Source organism: Rhineura floridana, chromosome 11, assembly GCF_030035675.1.
Source record: "Rhineura floridana isolate rRhiFlo1 chromosome 11, rRhiFlo1.hap2, whole genome shotgun sequence".
Taxonomy (NCBI): Eukaryota; Metazoa; Chordata; class Lepidosauria; order Squamata; family Rhineuridae; genus Rhineura; species Rhineura floridana.
In genome coordinates, this window is record NC_084490.1 from 68,444,618 (window position 1) to 68,466,710 (window position 22,093).

Below are 22,093 nucleotides of genomic sequence, written 5' to 3' on the forward strand. Positions count from 1 at the left end.
ACATTAAAAAAAACTGGAAAAGGGTTAAAAACATTATTAAAAACATATTAAACAATTCTGACACAGATGCAGACTGGGATAGGTCTCAACTTAAAAGGCTTGTTGAAAGAGGAAAGTCTTCAAAAGGTGCCGAAAAAATAGCAGAGATGGCGCCTGCCTAATATTCAAAGGGAGGGACTTCCACAGGGTAGGTGCTGCCACACTAAAGGTCCGTTTCCTATATAGTGCAGAACAAACCTCCTGATAAGATGGTATCTGCAGGAGGCCCTCACCTGCAGAGCACAGTGATCGACTGGGTATATAAGGAGTAAGACGGTCTTTCAGGTATCCTGGTCCCGAGCTGTATAGGGCTTTGTACGCCAAAACTAGAACTTTGAACTTGGCCCAGTAGCAAATGGGCAGTCAGTGCAATTCTTCCAGCAGCGGGGTGACATGTTGGTGATACCCTGCTCCAGTGAGCAGTCTTGCCGCCACATTTTGCACCAGCTGCAGCTTCCGGACCAACCTCAAGGGCAGCCCCACATAGAGCGCATTACAGTAATCCAGTGTAGAGGTTACCAGTGCATGGACAACATTGGTTAGTCTATCCCGGTCCAGAAGTGGCCGCAGCTGTCTCACCAGCCGAAGCTGGAAAAAGGCACTCCTAGCCACTGAGGTCGCCTGGGCCTCTAGCGACAAAGATGGATCCAGGAGCACCCCCAGGCTATGGACGTGCTCTTTCAGAGGGAGTACGACCCCATCCAATGCAGGCAACTGACCAATTACCTGAACTCGGGAACCACCAACCCACAGCGCCTCCGTCTTGCTAGGATTCAGACTCAGTTTATTGGCCTTCATCCAGCCCACCACCGAGTCCAGGCAGCGGTCCAGGGCTTGCACGGCCTCTCCCGCTTCAGATGTTATGGAGAAACAGAGCTGGGTATCATCAGCATACTGCTGACACCTCGCCCCAAAGCTCCTGATGACTGCTCCCAAGGGCTTCATATAGATGTTCAACAGCATGGGGGACACCCCTGCAGCACCCCACAGCACAGCTGCCAGGGGGCCAAAACACAGTCACCCATTGCTATTCTGTGAGAACGACCCTGGAGATAGGATCGGAACCACTGTAAAACAGTGCCTCCGACACCCATCTCACCAAGTTGGCCCAGAAGGATACCATGGTTAATGGTATCAAAAGCTGCTGAGAGATCAAGTAAGAACAACGGTCGCACTCCCCCTGTCCTTCTTCCGATAAAGGTCATCCATCAGGGCGACCAAGGCCAATTCAGTCCCATAACCAGGCCTGAACCCAGACTGGGATGGGTCAAGATAATCTGTTTCATCCAAGAGTACTTGCAGTTGCTGCACCACAACCCTCTCAATCACCTTCCCTAAGAAGGGGGTATTTGCAACCGGTTGGTAGTTGTCACAAACCAATGGGTCCAGGGTTGGCTTTTTCAGGAGTGGTCGAATCACCTCCTCTTTCAAGGTGGCTGGAACCATTCCCTCTCACAATGATGCATTGACCACACCCTGAATCCACTCGGTCAGACCCCATCAGCAAGCTTTAATAAGCCAAGAAGGGCAAGGGTTGAGAGGACACGTTGCTGGCCGCATCATCGCAAGCACCTTGTCCCCATCATCAGGCCTCATCAACTGAAACCGTTCCCAAGTAGTTGCAGCAGACGTTGCACTGGACCTCATTGGGGACTACAGTAGATGTGGATGGGGCATCAAGACTGCTACGGAGGCGAGCAACTTTACCCTCAAAGAGCCTTGCAAACAATTCTCAGTGGGCCTCCGAAGGGTCTAAGACTCCATTTCCTGGAGCTGATGTCAACAGACCCCTGACAATAATAAAAACAGCAGTAATACATAACAGCAAGCAGTGGAGCAGACAAAAATTCTAGTGTTAAAATGAATAAAACTGCATCCAAAAGGCTGGAAGAATAAAAACATGTCTGTACTTAGTACCGAGCTGAAAACAAGCTTGATGGCAACAGCCAGGAAAGCTTCACCTTCTAACATGATATAACACATATCCAGCACACAATTCTTATTAATGACTAATGGCAGTAAAATATGAACTGAATAAATTATATGCATGTCAGTTGCAGAATTTGCACTAACTTCCAAAATCAAAGATACTGAGATAAAGGCTGGGAGACATTATTCTTGGTCTGCTGCTTAGGCCCTGCAATGGAAGATTGCAGCACCTCATGATGGTGAGAACTCTTGCAGATGAAACGTGTAAGATGTAGTTTTACTCTGAGGGAACTTGCTGTTTCATATGGTAGCCTGTAGGTCAAATGTCAAAAAGCAGTAATGAAAAATATCTATAATAGCTATAGATGCTGGCTGGCACAGCATGGGCAAGAGACCCTGGGATGAACAGAAATGTCTTTTTTTCCCCCATCAGTCTCTTGACTTGGCTGTATGCTACAATAGAGTGCAGTCTTAATGCAGTAATGTCAGCGTACAGAAGCCTAGACCAACTCAGAATGTATAACAACTTTTCCAGTTTCTAAGTGCTCATGATTTATTCTACTTGAGGCCGGTGAATTTACCAACTTTTTTTTTTTATAGCTCTATTTCTGAATCTATAGACTAGGCTTCTTTTTTGTTAATTTCTAGTTCAGGTCCAACTGACTTTCAGTACTTGTTCAGGCTGTATTTCAGTTTGAGGGGAAATGTGTTTGGCTCAGTCTGTTTTTCAGTTCCCAGTTGGTTTGACTTCTTGCTTTAGTTTTTCCTTATGGTTAACCTGGGCAGACCTCCAGAGACCCTGGAGAATCCTGGTCCATGGAGAAATAATTCTTCACAAGGTCTCTTTATAACAAAGTTATGTAAGAACCCAGTCATCTGGGCAGGTGTTGCAAATGTTCAAGTTAATTGTGTCCTCCTGCTGTTGCATTGCAATGTCCAGTCCTGATAATAACTAGTTGGTGAAGTTGGTCTAAAAGCCTTATGAGTGTTTGATGGCTGTTTTGAGAGCTATCTCCTTGTTCTTTTTTTCAGCTCAGTCCCTTTCCTTCTCTACTACATAGAACACTACACTACAACAAATATTCAGCACAATGCTAATCCCTAAAGAATGAATTGAAGTGGAGTCTGGGTGAGTTCCTCGTTTAATTTGTTTTGCTGAATTATTTCCATAACTGTACTGCCAAACGTGGTGGGGGAGAGAAGGGGGAAATGTTGCTTTATCCTTATCTGGGAGACAAAAGCCAGCCTTTGATGAGAACACGTAGTTACAGTTAAGAGTGTTAGGAAGTTGAATGTTTCAGAAGACCTCAAGAGATATGTCAGTCTTATTATTCCTCTTCCCTATCCAGATAGATAAATGGATCTTTTCTATTGGGTTGTAAGTGTAACTGAGATAGTATGTGCATTAGGGTTGCCAGGTTCAGGGCCTGAGACTGATCCTGATCCTGTATCTTTAGGAGAAGAGAAAGTCAGCCAAGTGTAGGTGTTCTTGCAACACTGTAATGGGAAAAACCACAAGGTGGAATTCTTCCTTCCCCCTGCACAACTTTTAAAGATACAGAAGACCTCTTGGTTGCCAGGCCCGGCCTCCAAGAGGTCTTCCGTATCTTTAAAAGGGTCGCCATAAGTCGGGGTCGACTTGAAGGTAGTCCAACACATCTTTTGTGTATTTTCTCCCAGCTCATTCACAGGTACTTTCAATTCTAAGAATTTTATTTTAGAAGGATTTTTAATTAGATACCAGATTTTTGATGGGGAAGTTCCTACAAACAAGGCCGGATTATTCATTAGGCTTAGTAGGCTGAAGCCTAGGGGCCCGGAGCTCTTGGGGGCCGGTGGGGCACTGGCCCGAGGGCCCCTGAAGCTACTTGGGGCCCTCCACTCTCCTTCCGCGATCCATGGAAGCATCCGCAGACCGCCATCCCCCCGCTATCCCCTCGCTTTACCTACCTTTCCGTTGTTTTTTGCGGTGCGCAGATTTGGCCGAGGTTTCCTTAAGGGGCTGAAGCCTCTGCCGCCATCTTGGCTACACACGCGAGTTGCTGCCATCAACAAAGATGGCGGCAGAGGCTTCAGCTCCTTAGGGAAACCTCTGCTGTCATCTTGATTGATGGCAAACCTGCGTGCGCCGCAAAAAACAACGGAAAGGTAGGTGAAGCGTGGGGATTGGGGGGCCCAAACACCAATCAGCCTAGTGGCCGTCCTCAGCTTAATCCGGCCCTGCCTATAAAATGTCCTTAACCACTTTTACCTGGTCTGTGGAACTTTTGGTTACTCATTTATGGTGCAGTCAGAACAAATGAGGTTAAGAGGAGCTTTATTTGAAAGATTCATGCACACAGGGTCTCACAAGCATATAAAGAAGAAACATGTCATTGTTTTTTGCATTCTCAGGGTAGTAGAGGTGAAAGGTAGCAGTGGTGACCTCAGCTCAGGAACCCATCATTTCATCTCATAGCCCATGGCGGGAGGTTCAAAAGAATTATGCTACGCTCATGTTCATACCTCTTATTATACGGTTCTTAAAGCCTTGGATTCCATATAAGGTGGTGTGCCTCAAATGCAGTACCCCATTGGTGTGCTGGGTGTCCCCCTTTCTCCACATGTGACTATGACCTACACCCCAGAGGTCAGGCAGGTGTACTGTCTCTGAGTCAAATGTCCCTAGGTGTCTGCATCCTGTTCAGAGATTCTCGCTCAGTCCTAGCCACTGCTATGTTTCCTGTTCTGGTATGGCTTTTCACTGTTAGTCAATATCAGTCCTATTTCTGATGCTAAGCTCCAACATCATGCAAAAGAAGTACATTTATAGGTCTCAATTTCTCCTTCACACTCCTTAAGCAATATAGGTCCTTACTCTATCACAAGTTTCCAAACTAGGTAAAAATTGTATGACTGAGATCATTGTGGTGGCTTGTCGTTCATGCTTTGCTGATTTGCACAAGTGCGTGGCTTTATGTACTGATGTATGCACATACGTTTTTCTTCAAGCTTCTATGTCTGAATAGTCATTTATTTATTGCCAAGAGTAGCTTTTTTTAATGTGTGAAGCATGTCGACATTCACCATTTTGGAAAAGGGCAAACAACATGCACATGCAAACCAAGGATTTATTAAATCTATTTTTTAGATTTATTATGAATGCTTCAGGTTGCCCTTGCACTATTGCAGGGTGGTGGTCGTGGAGTGAAGGGTGAAGGAATGCTTCTATCAGGGCATTGGTGGGTGCCCGCTGACTAGATAGCAGCTGCCCTCCCGCCCCCCGGTTATACCTGTTAATGTCCAGTGCTGGGAAATCAACAGAGGCAGGGTTTTTTGTGACAGTACTCTCTGGTATAGAATAACAGCACTTCTTTTTTTGCTGCCCATGCCAGCCATTTTGTGCTGGCATCCATAGTACTTTTATCAAGGTATGAATACTGGCACTTCCTTTTTTTTTTTTTTACCAAAAAAGCGATGATCAGAGCCATTAGGATTGGTCTGCTAAGCAGGAGAGAACTGAGGAGGGGAGTAGTGGTGATAGGGTTTGGCAGTTGCATAAGAAGATCCCTCCGGCATCAGACCCAGGCCCACCTAGCCCAGGATCCTGTTTTGAACAGCCACCAGCTACATGCCTCTGGAAGCTCAGCGACAGCAGGGTGTGAAGATTATAGCCTTCCCCTCTTATGTGTCACTTCTTGACCATGGTTTCTGGTAACCTATCATGGCTGCCAGGTGGGACATCTATAACTGGAACTGGGACAGAGTATGTATGAGGAGCTTTGGGTGGGTGGAACTGAGGGAAGGTGTGGTGGGAGTAGCATTAACAAAGTTTGGGGGGATTTATAGCACAGACACCCATACTTTTGGAGGCATCAGTTACCATGGTTTGTCACACTATATACTTTTTATCAAAGGAGCTCACAGCAGCTTACTATTATTCCTAGGAAGTAGACTAATTTGGGCAGTTTAGAGGGACAGACCTGCTCAGCTTCAGCAATAACATAGTTTTCCATGGTTGAGCCTGAAGGTTATTTTGTAGATAAACATTGTGAAAGACAAGCAGTACATTTTTCTTGTAGCTCATTCTAGTAAAAGCTGAAGAAACATTAATCAAAGTGTGTATCTTTCCTGGCATTGTTAATGGAATGTAGTAGCCCTTCTTGAAGTACTGAGTGAAATATGAGCAGTTCATAGAAGGGTGTTCTTGAAGGGTGGCAGTTTAATGTATTTGCGCTCGACTTTCCTGCCCACCAGGGTTGTCTCTGCTGATGCTGCACCCAATTCCCTCTCCATCCATTGACTCCCCTGCTTTGCCTTTGCCTTTGCCTCCACCCTAGCTGTTTCCCAACCTTTGTCTGCTACTTCTGACACCCACCACTGCCTTTGTTGAACCCTCCCATTTAGTTGCCCCCTTCTCTTCTCTCTCATCTGCCCAGTGCTGTGAGCTGCTATGCCTTCTGATGTCCCTGAATCTTATACTTGAGTGATATTGCTCTGAGTTACTGCCCAGCAGCTGAGCTGTGGCTGGACTACGTTTGCCACCATGTCTGCCAATGGTGTTGTGCAGCAGGGGTTGGTAGGATTTGTGGTCCAACAGAGTCTGTTACAGACTGCTCTGAGAGGGCTGCTGGGGACCCTCATGGTGCACATGTGTGTTCCCTGTCTGACATGGCAAAGGAATAAAGAAGACATTGTGTGAATGCTTGAATTTCTTTTCCTGATAGCAATGTGGAATTGCGCCCCAAGAAAGGTGTTGCAGTGGAGAATTAGTTGTCCATCTCTGTGTGTTGTGTATGTGCGTGTGTGAGAGAGAACTGCCTCTCCTAACCTCTCCAAGATCTGGTGGTTTGGATCACTCTGTAATAACTTGTTTTTCAAAATTGCAATAAATTATCTTTATGCTCAAGTTACTTTTCTGTGTTTTGTAGTCAACTTGATTAGCTTAGTATATCCATCAAAGCTGACATATAGTATGTCAGACTGAAGTGTGAGGAAAAAAACCCTATATTTAAATGTTTTATTAATCTTATTACTCTTGGGTAATGGAGTTTAATAGAGTTTTTGTATTCCACTGTATATTGGTGCCAGCAGTTTGTTAGCTTCAGCCATTTGTCTTCAGCTGGTGCCCTGAATGCTGAGTATGTCTATTTAGACTAGTAACTTCAATCTGTAACCTAAAATAAGCAGCACAGGAATTTTTGTTCATGTAACAGTTTTGACGAATGCACCCTATGTTTGTTTAGTAAGGAGAATATAACACTTCTGATATTTCTTCTGTCCTTTACAAAACTGTGCAGAGGGAGGCTGAATGAAACAAATTACCAAAAATAGATGCTGTGCCAGTTGCCCCTTGCAGAGATAGGGGATCCATTTGATGGTCCGCCTCCAGAGGCAGAATCCAATAGATTTCTGAATACTCTGAGGGATTTTTGAATGGCTAGAGCAGGTGATTGTGTCAAGGCCCTAGCCTCACTATGGAATGGCAGAATGTTCCAGACCATAGGCACAATCATTCCTGAGTGCCCTTCCTGGGGCCCATTCTGTTCCTTGGTACTTCAAAAAGCTATGGACAATAAAACAGACTGGGCAATGGCTAGAGCACAAATGGTGCAAGACTCACAGCAAAGCTGACTAAACCCATGTTAGAGCATGTGTATAGAACATGCCTATTGTGTGATGGTGCAGGCAGTGAAAAGGGCTTATTTGTCTGCCTCCATTGCATTATCAGGTAGTCATCCTGCAGAACATTTTTGGGTGGTCCAGATATAGTTAACATCTGCTCCAGTGAATGGAGTGCTTGACCCCTCAGAGATCCCATGTGACCTTTTTGCCAAGCACTTTGAAGATAAAGTCACTTGACTTCATAGTTGTCTTGACACAGTTTTTATTGCAGACCCAGTTGAATCATCCAGTGCTGCGCTTAGTCCAGTTTTGTGGGATTAGTTTCAGGTGATGCAGCCTGATAATGTGGGCAAGTTATTTGCAACAATGTGACCAACCATGTGCACTCTCAATCCCTGTCCCTCTTGGAGGAGTAAAGCTATCTAAGGGTGGGGGGCGTTGAGATATGACTGGATTGATCAAGGGTGTGGTAAACCCCTTTATGCAAGGAGATTATGCCTGCTGCCCTTAAGGAGGCAGTGCTGTGGTAACTCCGGGATCTCTTCTTGATCGTCCCAAAGTGCAGGACACGGAATAATGGGCTCAAGTTGCAGGAAGCCAGATTTTGACTGGACATCAGGAAAAACGTCCTAACTGTTAGAGCCATATGACAATGGAATCAATTACCTAGAGAGGTAGTGGGCTCTCCAACACTGGAGGCATTCAAGGGGCAGCTGGACAGCCATCTGTCGGGAATGCTTTGATTTGGATTCCTGCATTGAGCAGGGGGTTGGACTTGATGGGCCTGTAGGCTCCTTCCAACTCTACTATTCTATGATTCTATGAATCCCACCCTGGACTCACTGGTTTATGATAATTACTGCCCAGTTGTGAGTACCACTTTCTGGGGAAGGTACTTGAGAGAGTCATGGTGGTTCAAGCTGCAGGCAGTCTTGAAAGGTACCAATTATCTAGACCAGCCTTTCCCAACCAGTGTGCCTCCAGATGTTGTTGGACCACAACTCTCATCCTCCTGACCATTGGCAATGCCGGCTGAGGGTGATGGGAGTTGTGGTCCAACAACATCTGGAGGCACACTGGTTGGGAAAGGCTGATCTAGACTCATTCTAGTCTGAGTTCAGGCCTGGTTTGGGGATTGAATCAGCTTTATTCACTCTGATGAATTATTTTGTTCCATGATTATCCACAGCAGTTCCTTTAGTATGATGGCACCTATTCTGTGGGATACCGTGCCTGTATTCACAATACTAAGTTTTCAACATGTTAAAGACATTCTTGTTCACATATGCCTTCTAACAGTAGTGTCATTAGCCACATAGATTACCGGTTCATGTTGGAAATATTAAGCTGTATTTCTGTTATTTTATTTATATTATGTTACTTTGTTTACTATTTTATTGTATGTGGCATATTTTAATATTACTATTTTCCACACTGTTTTGAAATTATTTTCTGTATAAGTGGTACATACTTGTTTTAAAATAAATAAATGGCTTGGGCTAAATGACAGAAAAGGCCTCTCCTTGCACATGCCAGAGGGCTCGGTTTGTGTGTGTCCCTGTGAGTAATAGGCCTCCTCTCTGTGCACATTGAGTGTTTCCAAAAGGCAGAAGCAGTGTGACTACATTATTTCTTTTGCCTTCTGTTAAAGCCCACCATAAAATGGGAGCACACTAGGGATGGGGGACAATTCAGTTCAGTTCTAATTTAAAGCTGAATCTATCAAATTCACACTTTCCAAAACAACGTGAGAACCAGGACCGAGCCATCCTCTGAAACGCTTATCTGAATTTTGCAATGCAGTACTCCAAGCACACAATGTTTATAACAGGCTTATATGAGGGGGGAGTGTACATAGAAATGAACGTATTAGTGAAAAAAACAGACAAGAATGCACTATATTAGGTGAAATTGCTTACAGAAATATGCACATTTTGTCAAAACTGCATACAAAATTGTATTTATTAGGAAAAATTCACACAAAAATGCTAAAGAATTTTCATGAGGATTTTTAAAAACAAAAATCACAAATTGCTACAGAAATGCGATGAACTGAATCTCACTGGAAAAATGAGAAACAGAGAGAACTGAAATTGATGGATCCCTCCATCCTTAGAACAAACCTTTCCCCTCTGTAAATGGCGAGGGATATGTGAAAAGCAGAAATGATGGCTGGTGATTAGGCCAAGCTGAGCCCAGAAATGTGGGCCCCTGCTGAAAGCCTTATGCTTGCTCAGAAAACACAAATACAAGCTTACTTAATAGCTGAGGTAAGAGTCACTAACACCGTTTTAATAGTAGGAGCTTTCTCTGGAGTGCCACTAAGTTTTAACAGGTCGTGGTTGGGGCAGAATTCACAGCATCATTCAAAGGTCAACTCGTGGACATTTGAATTTAAGTTCAAATTGCCCCACAAATACATGTTATTGTATTTGCTGTTGTTTGTTTGTATCAATCTACTGAAGAACCTGTTTGTCATTATGGAGAATAGTAATAAATTCTGTTGTATTGGTTCTGTGCAGGGATGAGGAACCTTTCCCCATATTTCCTCAGGGGAAATCAATCAAAGGCTACATCCCAGCGGTGTGCAGGGCCAAAGCCAAAAATGAATGAGGCTGAAGCTACCCCCCCACCCCCATACACTCATTTTCTCTCACACACCATCCATCTCTTCACACACATACACAGGCATGCACCCCATTCATCTATAATCTAGGTACCCCTCAAAAGTCCCTACACATAGAGCAATTAGCCAAACAGTTCCCATTCATGCAAATCCCAAATGTTTTTGTAAGCCCATTTGCTACATGGGGGGTGCAGGATGGAAGAGGGGAGGTCACAGGCGGAGTTGCAAAGTGCCATTTGCTGGAAGTTCCTCAACTCTGCTTTAGGGGTGTGTGTGCTAAAACTGTGTTCCAAAATACATTAGTACTGAAAACCTGTACATTGGAAATATGTACATTGAAATCCAACAAGAATTAAGTAGCTGTAATTTTTAAAAAGCATACTACAAAAAAGGAACAGTTTGGAGAACAGGAAAGATTAAAAAACATGCAATATTTAAAGAACTTTATCTTCCTTCATTGTAGTCATACCAATTAATATCTAGGTACAGCCAAACTAATTTCTGGTGCCATTTGATGTAGGAATTTAGAGACTGACTCAACAGAAATTAGCTTGAATTGGAAGTTGTGGGTTTGGTTTTTTTAAATCCTTTATTATTACAAGAGTAGATAAATAGCATCAGTTTCTTGGGTCATATTTACATTACAAATGTTACATTGGTTTAAATTAATTATTGATTTAATTTAATTTAATTATAATGATTTCCCCCAAAGTATTCTGATAAATGTAACTAGGATGAGGGTGCAAATAATTCTGTTAGGATTCCTGGACTACAGTTCCTAGAAGGAAAGAGAGAATGACTGTTAAATCTATTTCAATGTAAACTATAGGTATAACGACATCACACATAAACAAGAAGGTAAACTCAGAAGGCCTTTTATTGTTCTCTGTTTAATTTTTCCTGCATCTTCTATATTGTTGTAGCAATGTATATAGTATAACAGTATTAAGTAAAATTTTGTATATAACATATTAGAAAGTAAGGGGAAAAACAAATGCCCATTGTGAATGTCAACTTGTCATTAGTTGGAGAACAACCTAGCTGCTATGTGTTATATGGAATAAGAGGAGGTATGTAGTTTCTCCTGATTAATAATATTAATATTAATTAATATTAACTAAATATTATAGTAATATAGTGTGAGACTGTTAACATCCAATCTACATTACTTCAGACATTAAAAAATTATGACTCATTTAAGAAGTCTGGAAGTAAAGCCTAAAAAGGTAAAGGTAAAGGTGTCCCCCTTGTAGTGCGAGTCGTTTCCGACTCTTAGGGTGACGTCTTGCGACGTTTACTAGGCAGACCGTATATATGGGGTGGGATTGCCAGTTCCTTCCCTGGCCTTTCTTTACCCCCCAGCATATGCCAGGTACTCATTTTACTGACCACGGATGGATGGAAGGCTGAGTGGACCTCAACCCCTTTTACCGGAGATTCAACTTCCTCCTTTCGTTGGAATCGAACTCCGGCCATGAGCAGAGCTTCGGCTGCGTTACCGCTGCTTACCACTCTGCGCCATGGTCTGTTCAATAGTAGTCATGGGTAAACAGAGTTCCATAATAATGAAGCACCTTTCTTGCTATGTGTGAGCAATTGAAATTCCACATTGTTGTTTCTGCCAGTTGTTGCTGCCATTCAGAGTTGTATTATGGTGAACATTAAAACAATGCTATTTGATACCAGAATAGTGGCAGTGGCAGGGTGCATATAGATATAGATCGCATGAATTACAGCTGTTGTTCAAAGCATTCTGAAGAACAATTGCAGATGCTAGTTGTCCTTGAACCAAAAATAGCTACTCCACAGAGAACTGAATGTTTGTTCAGTGGTATAGAATATATTTCTATATTGACATCTTCAGCTCATGACAACTGTAACATCTTACTGTAGGTGCTTGCTCACATGAACCTTTCTGCCCGTAGAGAGCTCCTGGGTAAAGAAGAGCAGAATTGCCCACCGATTCTCTAATTTTTTCCCTTTCATGTTCTCTTTGACATTAGGTACATTTTCCTACTGTTCCTTTTCCTAGCTGCAGGCAACAACATGGGGGCTCTCCAGCCATTTGCACTTGTAGCAGTTGTCATTGTTAGATGAGCATTCAAGGTGTTCTGTTCTTAGAGGCTAAGGACCAAACCAGACCTGGGATTTTCTCCCAATGCAAATAAAATAGCTCCCAAGGTTGGATTTTCCTGAGGACCACACCAGATGAGGAAGGGCTTAAATCTTCTTCCTTCCTGCTGTGATTCTTGTAATTATCAGCTCTCCTGCCCACTGATGCTATTTGTGTTTTTAAAAACCAGCATATTAAACATCTAGTTTGGCCCTAATTCAGAAGCAACTTTGTGAATCAAATCCTTATTGCAGGTCTGTCTACTGCTAAGTGGCAGATCTTTGTTGTGAAGCTACTGTTGAAGCTTTTCTGCCTCTGAACATTGCCCTTTACATCTCAGTCTGACCTAGATATCATGGATAATAGGCATTGATAGGCCTAGAAATCAGGAATTTAGCTGTGCTTTTTTTAAAAGCAGTAAAACATCTCTTGACAGGAACTTCTATAAAGTTAGAATTCAGAGTATATAAATGCATTATTTACTTCCTTATATCTGACCTGAATCTATTGCCTGTCAGCTTAATTGGTGGCCCTAAGTTCCAGTGTTGCGAGAGAAGATGAAACATCTATCTCTCCATGCCATTTGTAATTTTATAAACCTCATATTTTGCCCCCACTTAATTGTCTTCCCCCCAAAAAAAACTATGAAGCCCTTAAATACTTTAGCTTTTCATCATAGGGAAGATGCTGCGGTCACGATCAGATGTATTATTAGTCAGGTGTCTTTGTCTAAAATTTGATATTCTACCTTTTGATTTCTAAGGCTGCAGCAGTCTTATGCTTACTTCCTTGAGAGAGTGAGTTCTAGTAAGTCAATGGAACTTCTGAATAAACATGCAGAGGATCAGACTGTGAATCATAAAATTAAGAATACATAATCAAAGCAATGCAAACACAATTAAAAACCAATAAGTAATCAGAGAAAAACAACTCACAGCAACAACCCAATAAGCCATCATACGTCATAAACACCTATCTTAACAGAAAGACCTTTTCAAACCTTCTGAAAATCGCAATGTAAAAATTAGATGCATTGAAAAGCTAAACATTTTAGGATAAATAGTAACAAAGATTGCATTAGTTACTGAGGAAACACAAGGCTATGGTTTATTTTAGAACTTACTCACTCAAGCTGATTGGCAATAGGTTCAGAAAGGGAAATAAATACAGCCCTGCTGAGGCGTTAGAACAAATGGACTAAGGCTTAAATCCGGGTATCCACACAAGCCCTGCTCCCAACATTCCCATGTTGGCAAGCTGGTTCCACTGCAGACTTTCATGTGTTCAGTTTAATGCACTTAGAATGGTCCCTGTGTTTGGGAACCCTGGGTTATCATGAGTGACCAATTTAGACAATAAGATGGTTCTATCCTTTATTTGTGTCTATGTTTTCCTGTCTTCCTGTTCCAGCCACTCCATTCAAGCAAGGCAAGAGATGGCAAGGTTGAGCAGGTCCAATTTCTAGTAATGCAGGGTGGGGGGAGCCTTCCTCGCCCCCAATGACTGAATTCCTCAAGGGAAATCTGTCAGGGGCCACATGCCAGAAATGGGTAATGCTGTTGCCAAAAATGGGTGGTCAAAGCCAAAAGTGGGCAGAGTCCAGAGGCACCCCCCTCTCCTGGATATGCATCCATCCTTTCAAAGTAAACACATAATACAAATCCCTGTAAGTATTTCCAAGACTCCTCTGGGCACCTGGTGGGCTGCAGGGAGAGGATTTTTTTTACTCATGAGCACTATCCAAGAGGTACCTATCAAATCGTTATTGCAGTGGTGCTTTCACACTACAGCTTGATGCACTACAAAAAGACAGATTTGGCAGGACACAAAAAGCATATGTGTACAGCAAACAATGACAGCTGTACAACAGCGCTTTTGAATCTCAGCAGAAGGCAAAGAGTGCTGAACGGACAGCAGCTGGTCAGCCTCCAAAGACTGCAGTGACTTCACAAGCTCCCTGAGGGTAGGAAGGCTGTAACCAAGATGAGTAACCAAAAGACTAGAAAAATGGTCTTGCTGGAATCAGACCAGAATGTTCATCTAGCTCAGTGTTGTTGCTCGATGCCAGGTGCCTCTGGAAGCTGACAAACAGGATATGAAGGCAACAGTCCTCCTTCTCCGTTGTTCATCCTTAGCATCCAGTATTCAGAGGAATACTGCCTCTGTACATGGAAGTGACTTCTAATAGCTATTTATTTATTTAATTTATTTATTAAATTTATTAGTCGCCCATCTGGCTGGTTATCCAGCCACTCTGGGCGACGTACAACATAAAAACATGCAAATTACATTAGAGCATTAAAAAATCTCAAGCAATGATAATAAAACCTAACCCACCCCAAAAGCCTGCCTGAAGAGCCAGGTCTTCAAGGCCCGGCAGAAGCTCATCATAGAGGGGGCATGGTGGAGATCATTTGGGAGGGAATTCCACAGAGTGGGGGCCACAATTGAAAAAGCCCTCTCCTTAGTCCTCACCAGTCTAGCTGTTTTAACTGGTGGGATGGAGAGAAGGTCTTTTGGATAGACCTCTCCTTCATGAATTAGTCTATTCCTTTGGCCATCCATGCTGGTGGCCTCCATTGCATCTTGTGGTTGTGAATTCTGTCCTCGTCATCATCTTAATCTTTTTAGCAATATTTGATGCTCTCCCCTCCAAATCTTCCAAAGAACTTAGAGAATAAAAATAAATAAATAAATAAATAAATAATGAAAAAGAAGAAGAATTCATTGCCAACCCTTCACCCAGAAGTCCCAGGGTGGGTTACAAGAATCTTAAAATACAGTGTTAAAAATAATTCAAAACATTCAGAATCACAAAATAGGGTGGGTCCTAAAATTATACGTCTCAGATGTCAAAGGTTAGGGTAAAGAGGTGCATCTTCCACATTTGCCTAAAGCTGTGCAGTGAAGTTGCCAGACACACCACTGTGGGGAGTTCCACAATTAAGGGGCTGCCACAGAGAATGCCCTTTCCAGGCCGCCACCCCCCAAGCTTCTGAGGGTGGTGGAATTATCAAAAGGTCACCTCTGCTGATCTCTCTTCAATTGTTTTTAATGTTGTGTTTTAAAATTGTTGTAACTCACCCTGGAATCTTTGGTTGAAGGGTGTGTAATAAATGATTATTTATTATTTTATTTATTTTATTTTGTTTCATTTCTAGACCGCCCATAGCTAGTAGCTCTCTGGGCGGTGTACAAAACTAGATTAAAATACAATAATATAATAAAATCAATAACACATAGCAGCAAATTAACTAACAAAAATTAAACGGAAAAACATTTAAATGCCTGGGAGTATAGCCAGGTCTTAACCTGGCGCCTAAAAGAAAGTACCGTAGGCGCCAGGCGTATCTCCTCAGGTAGGCTGTTCCAGAGTTCGGGGGCCACCACAGAAAAGGCCCTAGATCTAACAACAGTCCTCCGGGCTCATGATGATGATGATGATGAGAAAGGAAACAGTTTCTCAGATAGTTGGGACCCAAGTCATTTAGCACTTTAAACACTGATGTGAGCACCTTGAATTGGGCCCAGAAACGAACTGGCAACCAATGCAGCTGTTTTAGAACAGGGGTTATATGAGTTCTAAAGGAAACCCCAGTCAGTAATCTGCCCGCTGCATTTTGGACCAGTTTACATTTCCAAGTCATTTTCAAGGGAAGCCCCACGAACAGTGCATTGCAATAATCCAGTCTGGAAGTTACCAGAGCATTAAGTATAGTGACCAAGTCATCTCTGACTAAAAGGGGATGAAGCTGGCAAACCAGCCAGAGCTGGAAAAAGGCACTCCTAGCCAGAGCTTGGAAGATTACTTTTAAAAAGGAATAAATTACAATTACTCTTGCATGGCCACAAAAAGGAATAAATTACCATTACAATTGTTCTGAAAGGAATTGATTACTTTACCATTACTCAAAGGTAGTCAAACACTTACAGTTAAGTTACTTAAAAAAATAGAATGCCTGCAAGGTGCTGGCCTTGGCTGCTGCACACCTAAGTCACCTAAAACAACATTAAAAATAAACGCACACAAACAAAGGTAGTAGAATAATTCTTGTTATCCATAAGATAGCAGTGGTGTCTCTCTGCTGCGAAGGGAGGCGGGGAGGGAGGCAGAGGCCACTACTCAGATCCTTGCATGTCAAATCAAGTGCACACACACACACTCAGCCAGCAAGCATCATCTCTCTCACTTAACCACCTCCCGGACCCTGCCCTGTCACCAACTAAGGGACACCCACCCAAGCAAACATTTTCCCCGAGATGCAAAAAAGTTAAAACACTGCAAATGCCACTTTGTGTGCCAAGTGCAAACACAGTATTCACACACACCACACACACACACACACACACACACACACACACACACACACACACACACACACACACACACACACACACACACACACACACACACACACACACACACACGTTGTCATCTATCACCTCCACAGTTCTTTATCTCCATTCTGCTGCTGCCTCCTTCTCCTCCTTTATTCATGTTCTTGCCCTCTGGCTCCTTTCTCCCTGCACTCCATTCTTCTCCACCACCGTCCATTTTTAAGCAATTGTTTTCTCCACTCCACCCCGTCTCGCTCTCCACCTCCTCCCTCGTTGCCTCCTACCCACCCACAGAGCATGAGGGAAAAGCAATGCTGCACAGAAGCCCAGTTTGAGGCACATGATTTTCATCCACAAATCAGAGGAGCAGAAGACTTCCCCTGCTCCCCCCACCAAAGTAATGCCCAGAAGTAATGCTGGAAATATTACAGTTACTCCTCAAAAGTAATAAAATTACTCCTCGTTCTGTTACAATAAAAATATAAAGGAATTACCCACTCGTTCCTCAAAAACGTAATGAATTACAAGTAATTTGTTTTTTCTCACTAATTACTTCAAGCTCTGCTCCTAGCCACTGAGGCCACCTGAGCTTCCAGTGACAATGTTTTATCCAGGAGTACCCCCAAGCTGTGGACCTGCTCCTTCCAGGGAGGTGTGACCCCATTCAGAATAGGTTGTCTCCCTACCTCCTGCACCTTCTGGCCACATAACACCTCTATCTTTTCTGGATTAAGACTCAATTTATTGGCCCACAACCAGTCCATCATTGCCTCTAAGCATCAGCCTTAACACCTCAACTGCCACTCCTGATTTGGATGGAACACAGAGATACAGCTGGGAATCATATGCATATTGATGGCACCTCACTCCAAATCTCTTGATGACAGCTCCCAGCAGCTTCAAATAGATGTTAAATAGCATGGGGGACAAGATGGAACCCTGTGTAACACCACAGGTCAGCTCCCATGGTGACGAACAGTAGTCTTCTGTAACTACTATCTAGAAGCATCTCTGGAGGAGGAAGCAGAACCACTGAAGCACAGTGCCCCCAACCCCCACCTCCCTAAGAAGCTACAAAAAAAGATACGATGGTCAACATATCAAAAGCCGCCAAGAGGTTGTGGAGAATGAGCAGGGGGTCACAAATGTCATCAACCAGGGCAACCAAGGCAGTTTCAGTACCATAGCCAGACTTGAAGCCAGACTGGAATGGATCCAAGTAATCGGTTTCCTCCAAGCATGTCTGAAGCTGGACTACCACCACCTTATCAAGCACCTTGTCCAAAAAGGGAATATTCATCCCTGGGAGATAGTTGTTTGACACATCTGAATCCAAAGAGTTCCTCTTAAGAAGGGGACACACCACCACCTCCTTCAAAGCAGATGGTACCCCCCTCCTCCAGTGAAATATTAATCACTCCCTGGATCCAGCCAGCCAGCCCTTTAGCTAACTCTAAGAAGCCAAGATGTGCTAAGGCCAAGGGGGCATGTCGTTAGCAGTACTATTTCAGGCTGCAATAATTGAAACTGATCCAGTACTGATGAAACAGACAGTATGCTAGATGCCTCCATTGGACTTGCTGTAACCGTGATATCCAACTCTGTCCAAATCTGAGTGTTCTTATCCCTGAGTGCCTAGCAAATTTGATACAGCAGACCTCGGAGTGTGTCTCTTACAAGGATATCTATTACAATTAGTGGGAAAAGATATAGCTATAACTATGTTCAAAAACAGCAGCAGTGCAGCAGTACTTGAGGGAAGAGAAAGCAAACTAGGGATTGAAATATAGAACAATATCCTATGGTCAGGATCCAAAGAGCCATGAAACAAATCCTATGAGACCAAAGGGCATTAGATATTTCCCCCATGCCACATATCAAGCTGCTTTTGAAACAGAGATGAGTTTCAAAAGTGACTTGTAATTATGAAATGGAATTTAGATTTTTATTTTTATTAAAGGTGAACATTCCATTTGGCTAGCACAAAGGTTCTTGTGAGAGCCTTAGTGTAAGTGGATAAGCAAAGTGTCAATTATAAGGAAATATTTGAAATGTTACTTATAGTGAGTTATTTTAATTTTATCATCTACTTTGACTGTTGAGCTGGTTCCACCCTGTTGGGTGAATACTGCTGATGAATGTTTGTGAGAGGCCTCTGTAGGCCATGCTTTGTTATCTATGATTCAGCAGTCTTGACTGGAGGAGGATGCTGATTGAATATAGCCCAACAGGAGAGCTGATATTGAATAACGTTGTGGTGTTGTGGCAGCTAGTGTTTAGCTGAGTTGCATCTGTGACACTCTGTGGGGTATCTGCACTTTCCTGCTTCGGCGGATGCTCATTGACTGTTGCAGATCTGGGCCCTGGGAGTGACGGACACCTATAGATTACAAGAACATCTATGAGGAGAGATATCATCTACAGGCGCCTGTTACATCTTAAACTAAATCTGGCAGAAGCTGGAAGAAGTAGAAGACCATCCGGCAGTTTTAGAAGCCTACAAGAACATCTATGAGGAGAGATACCATCTACAGGCTGCTATTGTTTGAGTGTGAACTGTGTTTATGTGAATGAGCTCGAGTGAACGTGCTTGGAGGATTCCATTTGAGGTCAAGGCACGCCAAAGAGGAGAGATTTAGCGCTGGCTGCTTTTGGTTGTGTATGGAGTGTGTGGTATGAATGTGTTGAGTGATTGTGTATGTCTATGCAGTCCCAGGACTGGAAGGACTGGTTAGCCCCAGTGACGCTCTGTATTGTGTTGCTGGACCTGATTGACCCATCCCTTAATATCTCTAATAACATCTTTCGACTTTTAATATCTAGGCTTGTTGATTGGCGGACGGGATAGGGACATGTGTAAACCAGGGGGGGAGGAAGGGGGGAGGGTTGGGGGCCAAAACATAATGAGATTGGGCGGCAGGCACTGGAATGGTGCTGGGGGCAGACCACGTCAATCTAGAGGAACAAGGAATAGATACATAATATCCATCCCTTGTTCCAGGTCTGTCCAGAACCAGAAGGAAGCTGGGGGACGCAGGATTCCTACCGACCTCTGGCTGCTGATGTGTAATGCCAGGTCTGTAGTACAAAAAACATCTACCATCCGTGATGTGATCTTGGATGAATGTGCAGACCTGGCATGTATTACGGAGACCTGGTTGGATGAAGCCTCAGCTCCTATTCTTGAGGCCATGTGTCCACCAGGTTTCCGCTATGCACAGCAGCCGAGGGTGGGAAGGCGGGGAGGGGGAGTGGCAGTTATTTATCGAGAGTCGTTGATCTTTGCCAGACCTCCCCTTTGTGGGACTAACTTTGTTGATTGTATGTACTGGAGGTTGGGCTCGAAGGGCAGTTTAGGGATCCTGCTTGTGTACCGCCCACCCCGCTGCACAGCAGACTCCCTGGCCGAGGTGCTGGAGGTGATCTCGGATGTGCGAATGTTGTCCCCGGAGCTGTTAGTTCTGGGTGACTTTAACATACATGCCGAGACCACTCTCATCGGAGCCCCTCGGGATTTCCTGGAAACCATGGCTTCCTGGGAACTGCGCCTTAGTAATATTGAGCCCACCCATGTAGCCGGTCATACTCTTGACCTTATATTTGTCCCAGGGGGGGAGGGTAGTGTGCTGAAATTAGGGGTTATTTCTTCTACCCCCGTGTCATGGTCAGACCACTATCTGGTAAAGATGGATCTCTCGATGCCACACGCCCTCCGCAGGGGTAAAGGTCCTATTAGAATGGTCCGCCCCAGGTGCCTGATGGATCCAGATGGTTTCCTGACGGCGCTTGGGGAATTGGAACCTGCTGAAGGTCGCCCGGTCGAAGCCCTGGTGATGGAGGCGTTAGACCGAGTGGCTCCGAAACGTCCTCTCCCCCTGAACAGAACTCAAGTAGCACCATGGTACACACCACGGTTGCGTACTTTGAGACAGGAGGTGAGACGACTAGAGCGCTGGTGGCGGAAGTCGCGCTCTGAAGATGCTCGGACACAGGTTAGAGCAGCAATAGCTGCCTACCAGGTGGCGGTAAGGGCAGCAAAGAGGGAATTCTTTGCTGCCTCTATTGCATCAGCAGAGTGCTGTCCCAGGAGTTGTTCCAGGTGGTCCGAAGCCTGGTCGGTCCAGTTGCTCAGGAACCCTTGGAACAGTCCAAGGCCTCCTGTGACAATTTGGCAAAGCACTTTGCTGATAAAATCGAGCACCTGAGGAGCTCGATTCCGTGCGCCGTGGATACAGTGAATCAGCTAGAGTTGGCCAGTTGCAAACTGGTCAAATGGGATCGATTTCGGCCTCTTCCTTCTGAGGATGTGGACAAGGTGCTCTCATCTGTAAGGCCTACCACTTGTCTACTTGATCCTTGCCCGTCGTGGCTCCTCAAAGAGAGATTGGGCGAGGGGATCAAGGCAATGGTCAATGCATCCTTGCAAGAGGGTGTTATGCCACTAGCCCTCAAGGAGGCTATTATAAAGCCCATCTTAAAGAAGTCTTCCTTGGATCCCCAAATATTAAACAACTTTCGCCCAAATTTGAATCTACCATTCTTGGGCAAGGTCATTGAGCGAGTGGTGGCTAATCAGCTGCAGACACACTTGGATGAAACAGATTATCTAGATCCATACCAATCGGGTTTCAGGACTGGACATGGAACTGAAACAGCCTTGGTCGCTCTGGTAGATGATATGAGGAGGGCATTGGATAGGGGAGAATTCACCTTCCTTGTCCTCCTAGATCTCTCAGCGGCTTTTGATACCGTCGACCATGGTATCCTTTTAGATCGCCTGGAGAGTTTGGGATTGGGAGGCACGGTTTTACGGTGGTTCCATTCCTTTCTCTCCGATAGGCATCAACAGGTAGCATTGGGTGATGAGGTTTCAGACCCTTGGCCTCTCAATTGTGGTGTGCCACAGGGTTCTATCCTCTCTCCCATGCTATTTAACATCTATGTAAAGCTGCTGGGAGCGATCATCAGGAGATTTGGGCTGCAGTGCCACCAATATGCGGATGACACTCAGCTCTATCTCTCATTCAAATCTTCACCGGAGAGGGCTGTGGAGACTGTATCCAAGTGCCTGGAATCCGTGAGTGGATGGATGGGCAGGAACAGGTTGAAGCTGAACCCTGACAAGACCGAGGTACTACTTGTGGGAGACAAGGGAAGGTTGGGAGATGTTGACCTGGTGTTTGGCAGGATGAGGCTGCCCCTACAGGACCAGGTCCGTAGCCTTGGGGTCATTCTTGATTCCAAGCTGTCCATGGAGGCTCAGATTTCGGCCGTGAGCCGGGCAGCTTGGTATCAGTTACACCTTATACGTAGGCTACAACCCTACCTCCCTGTTCAACAGCTCCCACTCGTAATACATGCCCTGGTCACCTCTCGATTGGACTACTGTAATGCGCTCTACGTGGGGTTACCCTTGAAAACGGCCCAGAAATTGCAACTTATAC

General features: G+C 44.3%; 1 protein-coding gene across 1 annotated transcript in view; it reads left to right on the forward strand.

Moving 5' to 3' along the window:
• Positions 1-22,093, forward strand: part of LOC133367017 (poly(rC)-binding protein 3-like) — a 482,686-nt gene that overhangs the window by 139,348 nt on the left and 321,245 nt on the right. The window contains exon 2 of the mRNA XM_061590618.1: positions 3,001-3,097. The gene's annotated coding sequence lies outside the window, so the exon portion shown is untranslated. The remainder of the gene's footprint in view (positions 1-3,000; positions 3,098-22,093) is intronic.